The sequence below is a fragment of the Lissotriton helveticus genome, chromosome 4_1 (genome assembly GCF_964261635.1).
Source record: "Lissotriton helveticus chromosome 4_1, aLisHel1.1, whole genome shotgun sequence".
In the NCBI taxonomy this organism is placed as follows: domain Eukaryota; kingdom Metazoa; phylum Chordata; class Amphibia; order Caudata; family Salamandridae; genus Lissotriton; species Lissotriton helveticus.
In genome coordinates, this window is record NC_136063.1 from 1,058,785,225 (window position 1) to 1,058,797,737 (window position 12,513).

At 41.9% G+C, this 12,513-nt stretch overlaps 1 protein-coding gene across 6 annotated transcripts in view; it reads right to left on the reverse strand.

The window, feature by feature from the left end:
- Positions 1-12,513, reverse strand: part of CTNND2 (catenin delta 2) — a 3,216,642-nt gene that overhangs the window by 2,577,968 nt on the left and 626,161 nt on the right. The window lies entirely within an intron of this gene.

Here is a 12,513-nt window from a genome sequence, read left to right on the forward strand (position 1 = left end):
TTGCATCTTCTGTCTGGTTGCAGAAGGACCCTGCTATTTTCATACCTGACTTCAGTCTCTGGGTTTGTAGTGGGTACTGTGACTGTTTCAAACTGGATTTTACTGTCAAATGTAGGCGAATACTGGTATTACCTTATTATACTCCCCACTTACACACCAGTCTCATAACCCAACCTTAGTGTGTCCGATACCGTCTCCATCTTGGCTCAGACATGAAACATTGCATTTTGGGCCTGTTTTGTCCTGTTTTCAGTAAAGCAAACAGGAACACTCACAAAGGTAGGTAGGCCAAGGTGTTGGAACCCTTACATCATTGGTCAAAGAAAGACTAGGAGTGTCTTAGGGCATCCCCCACCCACAGGCTGGTGAATCCCACAAAGAAGGACCTCTCAAGCCTTCCTCAGAGCAGTGCAGGACTTTTGAAAGGATACCAGGTGCATCAATCCTCCTGTAGTTGGCATCTGTGACCTCTGAGAAGGACCTGAGAAAGTTGGACTCCTACTTGAAATGCAAGGGCAGAAAGATCTCCAAGGGCCATAAATCTGATGCCCTTGAGTGACTCTAGAAACATAAAAAAGCTGAAGACAACATTCCTGTATCCCAGCTGACCGACAGCAACTGGACCTGGGCTGAATTTTGCTGTTGCCCTCTGCATGACACCCTGAGAGTCTCTAAGTTCACCCACTGAGTCCCTGGGAGCCCCGGAAATGTACTCCAGTGGTCTGTTGGGCTACAAAATAAGTTTGGGAACTTTTATAAAACTATTGTTCCAGAGCTTTGAGAGGACTGATAGGCAAAAGTATTCAACCAGAGGTTTCACAGTGTAAGACCGAATCTCAGGCTTGGCCCTCATTAGATAAGAGTTTTTCTTCTCAGTGGGATTTAGAAACGTTTTTGAACTTCCCTAATTCCAGGCCTTAGCGGGGCCACCATTGGTTCTTTGCGCCTTTTGGTGCTGCTTTCACTTACATTTTTAAAAATCCAGTTCTCCTGATTAAATTTGTGTCAGTTGGTCTCATTTTGTTGATTACATTTAACTCTTTTTCTATCTTGGAATGGGATTTTTATTTTGTGTATGTGACTTGTTAATTCTTTTGGTATTTCTAAATGCTTTACACAGATTCTCGAAGTTAAACCTATCTGCTCTGTACCACAGCTACCAGGGGTTGTGCTCACGTTTAAATTACTGAAACCTTTGACCTGACCGAGCAAGATAGTGACTTTATTACTTGTGGTGGACTTCGATCCACACCAGTTAATAAATTCCTTTCTCATACTTTCCCTTCCAAATAGTGATTTCTATAGAAGTAGCTATGCCTACTTGTTCAATTGTTGATGTAGCCCATTACCACTGTCCATATCCTCCTGTTGCAGTGTCTCCCTGTCCAAATGCCTACGTTTTCCTATCCAAGCAACCCTTACTCTCTGGCCCAGTGTCTACGTTTTCTTGTCGGAGTGTCAATGTATTCCTAGCAGAATACCAGAGTCAGCGTGTTCCAACATCTGTATCTCCTTGTCCGAAAGCCCTTTTTTGAAAAAGCCATGTTGCCCTTTCCCATTTTCTGCACTATTTGCATTTTCCTGTCCCAATGTATGTCTTTCTGTTCTTGTGCATGTATTGTTCTGTACCATTGTAAATTACTTTCTGTCCAAGTTCCCATACATCCCTTTTCTGATATCTGTGTCTACCTGCCCCAAAGCCAGTGTTTCCCTGACTTGGTGCTTACATTTTCTTGTCCTAGTGAGCCTTCCTGACACTGTGCCTGTGTCTCCTTACTCCAGAATCTCTCACCCTCTTCTAGTGTTCTGCGTTTTCCTGTCCCAGCTTCACAGCTTCCATGTGCCAGTGTCTGTGTTTCTCTCCTCCAATGTATGTATCTTTCTGAGTGGTGGGGGTATAGGTATATTAGAAGAAGCAGGTACAATGGCACCAGAACCCAAGTGTTTGAGGAGTTCTCGGCATACCTAGTTTGACAATATTTTACTACATAATGGAGGTTGGGGGAATTCTGCTAGCTTCTTTTAGGGACAATAGCACCTTAGCTATAGCAGTTGCCCCAGTAGCCATGACCCTGTATACAATGTGCGTGTTTCTTTGTAGCAGAGTCGGTGCTTTCCTATCCCAAAGTCTCCCTCTTGTTGTCTTAGAGTTTGAGTCTCCTCTTTGTGTTCATGTAACTCTTTCCCATTGTTACCGTGTCTTAGCATCTCTCTATGCAAAAGACTGAAGATCAAAGTGCATTAGTGTTCACCAGTCACAAGCACTGTCTAGTTAGGACTCAGTGCCTGTTTCTATTAACTCATTGCTTCTGTCTTCCTCTCCCACTGACACCATATCTGCCTTTCTGTGTATCTATGTCTAACTCCCCTACTGTATTTTCCCCATATCTTTATGCCTTTGTTTCAGTTTCTCGGCAACAGTGCATTCCTCTCCCACACCCTGTGTTTCTTTGTCCCAGTTGCCATGCCCCCGGGCACGTTAGAGTTTATGTCTTCTAATTCTCATATAGGTCCCTTTTAGCTAGAAGTGTTAAAGTATAGCAAATGGTGTTGTGGTGAGCTAGGTGCATGCAAGTGTTGGCATTAATGTGGGACCAGCACATGACCAGTATAGGCTCCAGCGGGAGTAGAGGTATAAAAGGCAGTAGGTGTAATTGTCCAAGGATGCCAGGTGGTTCCAGCAGGTGCAGGTGATAGCAGGAGCAGAAACAGCGCATGTGCAAGTTGCAGTGTTCACTAACTGGTACCAGTTTGTGTGCATCCAGTGCAAGAACTGGTGAGGTAGTTGCAATATTGTTTCCAATGGGTGCAGGAACATTACTGACCCCAGTGGGTAGAGATGAAAGTTTGAATGCTGGTAAAGGTGCAAGATCACTTTTCATTGCAGTTACAAATGAAGATTTGTATTTCATTTGAGTGACTTGTGTCTGCATCGCAATAGGTATATTTGCTGGTGCTGACTTCATTTCCAAACTCGCCAAGGTGCTTACTTAGTGTTTGGGGACCCTTGCTTACCTGACAACTCTTCTGTCAGTGGTAATATTGGGAGGGCTATGCTTCACCTCTGTTTTTTACATAAGCCCCCATTGTGTATACATAACTAAAAATATTCCGGCAAGGGGCATGTAACACATGTAAAGAACCTTGTACTACGAGTGACCAATCTAAGCGCATGAGGCGAAGAACCTAAAGCGCTACCCATATGTGCACACATATGGTGAATTTTGAGAACCAGGGAGATAAGTATTAAATATGAATGTCAGTTATTGCTTCTAAGCCCATGACATTAGGAGTCATTTCATGACATGCCTATGATCTCTAGTGCCTTTACTTTACTATGTGGGTAGGTAGGTATTATTTATAGCTTATACAACTTAATTGATATATATTTATTTTAACTCTAAGTTAGCTGCATGCAGGGTGTTGGCCACAGGGCCTGGCCATGGCCAACACCCGATGTGCACGGCAGCAGTTGGAATAATGTAGGGTAATTAATATTACTTTACATTAAAAAAAAATCTCTTTAAAAAACCAAAGGTTACGGGGACGTTATAGTTAGGAAATAGCATTTAAAAACCCTAGATAGTCACTAAAAATAATAAAGGTTACAGAGACATTATAGTTAGGAAATAGAATTAAAGAATTAAAACACCATTAGAAAGTCACTAAAAAGCTAAAGGTTACAGGAGAGTTATAGTTGAGTTCAGGTTTTATACACATAATACAATAGAAATTCAGCAGTTATAGTTATCTCAGTTAACATATTACATCACTCATGATACCTTCTATGGCATCATCAATAACATCACTGCAACAATTGCAGTGAATTTATTGATCAGAAAACTGTGCATGGCGGGGGCACAAGTTATAGTTATCTTAGGGCACGAGTTATAGTTACTTGAGATAACTATAACTGTAGAAATTCCATTGGTTTTGTGTGTGTAAAATCTGAACCTAACTATAACGACCTTGTACTCTTGTTTTTTTTAGTGAATATAAATATAATTAATATGAACTCTTCTTGATGCTGCCCCTTCCATTGCTCACTTGAACCGTGTTCGACAAAATCATATATATATATATATATATATATATATATATATATATATATATATATATATATATATATATATATATATATATATATATATATACATATATATATATATATATATATTACCTACTGGCGGTCGCCAGTAGGTATATATAGTTAGGATTTTTTCTCTATGGGATTTTTGAAAATTCTATGTCTAATAACTTTGGCGTTTGTGGACGGAATCGGCTGAAATTTTCAGGAAAATGGAACATTTTGTTTCTGAGTAGCCCCTGAAAATTTGGGGGGGTTTCGTCAAGGGGGGGCCGAGAAAAATGGGGGGTCCCAAAACGTGTTTTTAACATTGAGTTTCCCATAGGGCGGTTGGCCTCACTTTTAGCCCGAACGGCTGAATGGATTTGCACGAAACTTGGCAAAATTGTAGGGACTGGTAGCCCGATGTGCCTTTGCTAGGTCTCAATATATGTGCTTCAGTGGATTTTGAGAAATTAACGTTCAAAAAAAGATATATATCTGTAACAGCGGACCGGGCAGCGCTCCGGTTCGCGGACTTTTCGCGGTACGGAGCTTTGTGAAGCGAAGCTGATTGGTTCTCCGGCGTCTGTGAACATTCCAAACAGTCCGTAGCGGCCGCCATCTTGTCTCTCGGTAGGATCGAGAGACAAGAGGAGGCCAAAGCGAAGGGGCAAATGACCATAAGGGGGCATAGTAGATCCTCGCTGACCCCCTAGGTTTGATGTGGAGGTTTTAAAAGGGCCCCGTGGGGCAAAAAAAAAAAATAATAATAATAATCGAACGGCTGAATGGATTTGCACGAAACTTGGCAAAATATTAGGGACTGGTAGCCCGATGTGCCTTTGCTAGGTCTCAATATATGTGCTCCAGTGGATTTTGAGAAATTAACGTTCAAAAAAAGATATATATCTGTAACAGCGCTCCGCTTCGCGTACTTTTCGCGTTACGGAGCTTTGCGAAGCTGATTGGTTCTCCGGCGTCTGTAAACATTCCAAACAGTCCGTAGCGGCCGCCATCTTGTCTCTCGGTAGGATCGAGAGACAAGAGGAGGCCAAAGCGAAGGGGCAAATGACCATAAGGGGGCATAGTAGATCCTTCCTGACCTCTTAGGTTTGATGTACCATTTTGCCAAGTTTGGTGTAATTCCGTTCAGTCATTCAGGCTGTAGACATATGTAAATGTCCTATGGAAAATTGCATGGGGAAAACACATTTGAAAGTGTTGAAATTTAGAACCAATTAAAATGTTACTTTGGTTTTGTATTTGTGTGTGATGAAAGTTAATTGGTTATGTATATATCTCAAATGAGAGGAAACCACAGCCATTTTGTGATACTACTGTCTGAGGTACATTTGTGAGGAATTTTTGGTGGTGAATTTCTGGTGTTTGATTTACACAGTACTAACACTTCTCCTACTTTTAAAAAGGTGAGTTGTTAATTTGTAAGGGGAACTATGTTGTACACTTGAAGATAATTTGAAAAATGTTTTCTGTTATTTATTTGCAGTCCTTCTGTTATACTAAATACTTGATAAAGTTAGTTTTATATTATGTATTACTAAAAACGATAAATGAAAGTGATTATTTTTTTCTGCAATTTACAGCAAGCAATTTCAAAATAAAATGGCTCACAATGAAGAGACCGTGGTAATTTCTTTTGAATTGTCCACTACAGTGATTGAAATTGACAGCACCAATAATGAAATATTGTCACAAGGAGGAGATGACTTGAATGATTCCACTACATTGATTGAAATTGACAGCACCAATAATGAAATATTGTCACAAGGAGGAGATGACTTGAATGATTTTTTGGATCAATCTGTTGATGGCGAATTTATCGAATGTTTGGAGACCATAGAGTTACAAGAATCATCATTGCAGACTTTTAACAAGGAGATTCCAGATGAGATGATTGAAGAGGAAATTACTGATGAGGACATGTTACTAGTTCTTTCAAATTTAGAAAATTCAGAAGAATAAATTTATATTTAGAAATCAAAAATTGTTTGAGACATTATTCATTTTTATTTTTAATTTATGAGGTTCTAGCGAAGTGATTGTAGTATAAAATGAGACTTATAGTATAGAGTGCAACATTTTTATGTTACATGGTAAGTTTACTCATATTTACTTCCCTTCTCCCACTATATTATCTCCAATGTGTATTTGACATCTCTTCTTCATCTCCGGCCTCCTTTCTCTCACTGTGTGTCTCTGATGCATCTTATCGCTGCTATTTTGTGTAATTACAGAAGAGAGTAAAATAAAATAGTTCGGAACGTGAAAAGGGGGCAAAGTAGAGTACCCCTCACCCCCTAGGCCTTCTCAGGCGGTCCCAAAAGGATCAGTTTCTGCTTTCCTGAGAGATTATGGTATGAGTTCCATATACCACAATAATTTGCATTACAACATGCAAGATATATATCTCCTATTACCAACTTTTGGAGATATTCGCGCTAAGCGCGAATATCTCCAAAAACTAACACCTGCCCTGAGCAGTTCTTAGCCATGTTATCCAATGGGAGGTGGATAACATGGCTAAGAGCATTAGCTCGGTAATGCATGAATATCGCTGAGTTTTCAGCGATATTAATGCATTGCGGTGGTTTTTTATCGCATTTGCGATAAACCTTGATAATAGCAAGGTTTATCTTCGATAATTTCTGACGATGCTTAGCGGTAAAAAATTCGTTGGTAAGCATCGTTAGCGATAAATATCGCTTAACTTTGGTAATATGCACCAACGTCTGTTAACGTTCGATTAGAAGGAAATGAGGAAGTGTTGAAAAACATTGTTTGCGCCATCTTGCCTTTTTTGAAATGCCACACTTTTGTCGTGCACGGCAGCCATTTTAGATGCCTTGACCAGACCCACTCTCTGCACGCTGTCGATTCGTAGCATGGCTCCCCACCCTCGCAAGCATCTTCCCCAGGCACTGGTCACCCCCGCTCTCTGTGTTATGCATGGGCAATAAACCTCTCCCCATCTGCGCTGCTCTTCCCTGAGAATCACACTTTGTGCCCGCCCGACACCTCCCTTTCGCCCTATTCACTACCGCACCCTCTGACACTCCTCTTCCTCTGTGTCCGATTGTCCAGGCCGGTCCTAGGCTATCAGCTAGCCCTGCAGATGTAGTTTATGGCCCCAGCTGTAAAGAATCACCCCTCTTCAAAGGAGTTATAGTAGATCAAGGCCCACACCCGATGAGATCCGTCACACCACACGTGTTCCTACTATCTGAAAACCATCCTGTATTGTGATTGGGGAGGGGACCGAGCCTGAAGCGGAAGATTCCAGGGATGACTCTTTGTACATCAAAGTTTTTACATTTATGTGTCACATTAAAAATATATAGCACTCCAACAAAGTAGTAGGATTATAAAACTTTAATAACTTATAAATATATACAACAAAACAAAAACAGTAAAAACATTTAAACAACGAAGAGACCGTGGCAATTTCTTTTGAATTATCCAATACATTTATTGAAATTGACAGCACCAATAATGAAATTTTCTCACAAGGAGGAGATGACTTGAATGATTTTTTTGATCAATCTCTTGATGGAGAATTTATCGAATGTTTGGAGACCATAGAGTTACAAGAATCATCATTGCAGACTTTTCATGAGGAAATTCCTGATGAGGACATGTTACTAGTTCTTTCAAATTATGAAAATTCAGAAGATGTTGCCTGGGGGTGGGTCGTCAGTAGCAGTCTGTTGTGCGAATAGTGCCAAGGCAGCAGAACGCGCTGAAATCTAGATGGCACAAAGGTGATGTCTAGTAAGTTGCCGCCCAGCAAATAACGGCGTGGGGCACCGCGGGGGTGAGTGAGTCCAGTAGGCACCACAGGTATTCTTACCGGCATTGCAGAATTACTGCTGGGGACAATGCCTGTGCTGTAGCAGGGTCACAGCAGAAACAAAAAGGATTCTGTTGAAGATGTTGTTGGTTTTCAATTTGAAAACAGTTCTGGTGTCAACTGCTATGCTAATGTAGTGGTTAATGTTTTGTTTTCTCTAGAAAATGTAAAAGAGGGGGAGGCAGTCCAAAGTTCTGGTAAAAGGGCAAAGGAAAGGATCGGTGGTTTGAACTATCAGTCAAAAAGGGGAGGGGGTGCAACAATTTTTCCTACCGGGTCACAGTGTGCTTTCACCGGAACTGAGGTTTGCAGGATTCTAGTAATTCAAAGTGAGGCTGGCGCTAGCATGGGAGCGCCGACGTCCCGCGGATACAGTTTCGTCACTCCACGGGCGATCATGGCAGTCATTCCCCATCGGGGGTGTCTGCGGGGGTCGGAGACTCCCGCGGCTCCTCTAGAATCTTCAAGGTCGTGGAGGACTACTGTGGTGGAGTCAACCAGTGACCGGGCCATTTCTTTATGCTGGGCCCGCTCTTGCCACGTCGATCGCCATTTTGAGAGTTCGGTAGCTACTGGCGATCGCGGGGTCAAATGAGCGGACGGGCTCCACCCTGCCGGGCGAGACGTTGCAGCATCGCCACAGTGGAAGAACCCTTTTCCGGGCGCCTGGAGCGCTGAGGGTGCAGGTGGGAAGCCTCCACTGGGGAGGCGGGAGAGGCCTGTTCGCACCGTCTCTCCCTCCCAGTGCACCCCACGGCGTCTCGCTTGAGATTTGTTATGGCCGGACCAGGCGATGAGGACAGGGGGGGGGGTCGGAGGCATGTGCAAGACATCCCCCCCAGTGTTGTCAAAGCCATTATTCAAGAAAGAAGAAGTGTCCCGTCCGTCTTCGGGCCGGGCTTCCGGTGGATGTCGGCCGGACGCCCCTTGCTCTGGCCCCATGAACGGGTTCCTTGGTTTATCGGCTGCAGCCGGATCCCATCGGCCCCGGCCGTTGGTGGCCGGACTGGTAGAGAATGTGGCGGGACTACCTGAAACTGTCAAGGGCCACCGCGGCCGGACTGGGAGAGAGAGGGGAGGGTCGAGGACACGGACATTCCCCCCCCTGCAACTCTCCAGCGTTGTCAATCCCCCTGGCCGGGTCCCGCTGGCCTCGGCCTCGGCCTCGGCCTCTCCTCCGGCTACACCCTACGTGATGATCTCCGAGGCGTGGCAGCAGGAACCGCCTTATATGTGTTGCTTCCGGCTGGGCGTAGCCGAAAACCTGTTGCCCTTTGGAAGTTTCTAGAATGGGGCGGATGTCTGCTGACTTCTATCTTTCCCAGTTTGCCGTTATTTGGCCGTGGCAGGCGGTGGGACAGACACGTTTTGGGGCAGTGAGGGGCGATGTTTTCAGGTTTCTTATTACGGGCTTACTTCTAACGTTTCTTGTTTCTAGGACAATAATAGGTTTTATCATTACGTATTGTTATCGTTTCTTTGTTTGTTATTTAATAAAAAGTTCATCAGTGGCCTACTGATTTTCGTTTTCCTATTCTTTTCTTTCCAGGTTGTTTCATGCTAAAGTTTCTGTTAACAGGATACAGTGATCACTTCGTTATTATTGCATATGTCCTTTTCACTAGGGGTGCTCTCTTGTTGGGCCAGATATCTCTAGTAAATGGTCCGGGTGAAACAGGTGCATCAATCAGTGGGGAGTAGATAGGCATGACAGATTACAACGGGGGAGAAAGGTCCGCATTACCTACCCTTTCACTACTTGCAAAGATTTTCCTACGTTTATTTGCAAACAGGGAATACCTCCAAAAAGAACTAATTCCCAAACAGTCAATGTTCGGACAATCAATCAATCAATGAGGAATTAAATAGGTACGACGTGTTAAAGGCTTGCGTTACCTACCCTTCACTATCTGCAAAGGGAGAGAGAAAATTCCTATTCTTCCTTGTTTGCAGGCAGAGAAGATCCTTAAGAGAACCAACTTCGAACAATTCAATGCTCGATTCAAACAATCAACAAGGGGTACTGTGAACACAAATGAACGCCGCTTATGTACATACACATTGCTATTTTCAACAGGTTGTTCCTAATGTTTCTATTTTAGCGAGGTCAAAAAGAGATCCCATTAGTGGCCTACTGATTTTGCTCGATTCCTTTTGTTTTTTTACACGATTTTTCGCTATCTGCAAAGACTAAACAGAGTATTGCGACTCTGTGCTTGTTTGTAAATAGAGAATGAACCAAAGAGAACAATCAATCAAATGGAGAGAGAAGCAGGCACGACGGATTACAACGGGGGCAAAGGCCTGCGTTAACTACCCTTCACTATCTGCAAAGAGAGAGTACTCCTAATAGAAATGAGGGGTGGGGGGCAGCATTCAAAGCAGATCAGTGTGCATAAACACGAAAATGTTTTTACTTACCACGTACTTGACATTCGACAGCTTATGATATTTGCTATTAAAAAACCATTGAAATTCACTGAAAAAAACATAGGTTATAGACCATATATAGTTAGGAATTAGCATTTACAAAACCTTGAAAATTCACTGAAAAAACCATAGGTTATAGACCATATATAGTTAGGAATTAGCATTTACAAAACCTTGAAAATTCACTGAAAAAACCATAGGTTAGAGACCATATATAGTTAGCTGGACATTTTATTGACATAAAACCAATGAAATTCCATATATAGTTAGTTGCACTAACTATATATCGCGCACCCGCAATCCACTGCTGATGATGTCACATATTACATCATTCATGACATGGTCAGTGACATCACTGATGACATCACTGATGACATCTCAAATGACATCACTGATGACATCACTGATGACATCTCATTTGACATCAATGACCACATCACTGATGATATCATTCATGTGACAATAGAATGCATCTCCTCACATTTTAATATAACCTCTGTTTTACCCAGTGGTAAATACAGAGTATAATTTTTGAAACCATTGACACACCAATACTAGTTACTACGTACGCACTCACTGATTGCTACGTCTACACACACCTTCACTCATTCACCCATACAATCATTCATACATACAATCACTCATCTTTACAACACTATCATATGCACTCATACACCTATACAGACACTCACAGTCTGTCACTCATCCATGGAGTTACTCACACACCTAGTCAGTCCTGTAAAGAATCAATGACACTTCCATTTTCTTGTCTATACAGTTAAACATAGAGCACCTTACATTTTCAAACATATACTAACACATACTTACCTTCTTATACAATCATTGATACAAGTACACATTGATCTGCACAGAGTCACACACCTCCCAGCTAGCCACACACACACTCAGTCTCCCATACAAATACTTGGGCAATCAATCAATAACCCATATAGTTACTCATATAGCTACTGATCAACACATGCAGCAGTTTACAGAACAACAGACATAATGATGCACAAATTAAGACAGTTTAGTCACTAACCCATGCACTCAGTGAGACACATTTAATCACTCACTCATACAGTCAGTCATGCACCTACTAAATCCTTCGTCCAGACACTTACACATCCACTCATTCTTCAATATGTAAGACATATTTAAACTTTACAGAAACAAAAAATCACTGGATGTTGTTATCAGTGATGTCATCAGTGATGTCATTTGAGATGTCATCAGTGATGTCATCAGTGATGTCACTGACCATGTCATGAATGATGTAATATGTGACATCATCAGCAGTGGATTGCGGGTGCGCGATATATAGTTAGTGCAACTAACTATATATGGAATTTCATTGGTTTTATGTCAATAAAATGTCCAGCTAACTATATATGGTCTCTAACCTATGGTTTTTTCAGTGAATTTTCAAGGTTTTGTAAATGCTAATTCCTAACTATATATGGTCTATAACCTATGGTTTTTTCAGTGAATTTTCAAGGTTTTGTAAATGCTAATTCCTAACTATATATGGTCTATAACCTATGGTTTTTTCAGTGAATATATATATATATGATACATGTATGAGGAAGTCATATACATATATGGGCAATGGAAGTGGCAGCACCACAAAGAGTTCCTGTTAATGATATTTATTTAAGCCAATTCATGAAGTGCAAAATGGACAGAAAGAATGGCTGATGAATTGCAGCTGAACATCCTTCCACACAACCAAACATGCTCCTATGTGGTATATATAAATACGTGAAGGCATTTTCCTGACATGCACCATCTATGATGCCTGTGGGGGAGGTGTTTGTCAGGTGGCAAACTCTGCAAGGCAATTATATCTCCTTTTTGCTGTGCTCATATGCGGTGGGAAAGATACAGGCTATTGTTGTTTCATTTACTGCTGCACCAATTTGTGGCTCTCGATATATATTTATATCTATCTCCAAATCTTAATATATCTCTATATGTATACAAGCAATGAGTGTGGATGGTTCTGCACAGTATGTAAGGTGAATATGAGGACAGTTATTTGGATACAGGAGGGTGGTAAAGCAGATGTATCCCTTCCCTGAGCCATGCCACATTCCTGTATGCATCCAGGCTAAGTATATCCAGGTGATAGGATGTGGTAAGACCT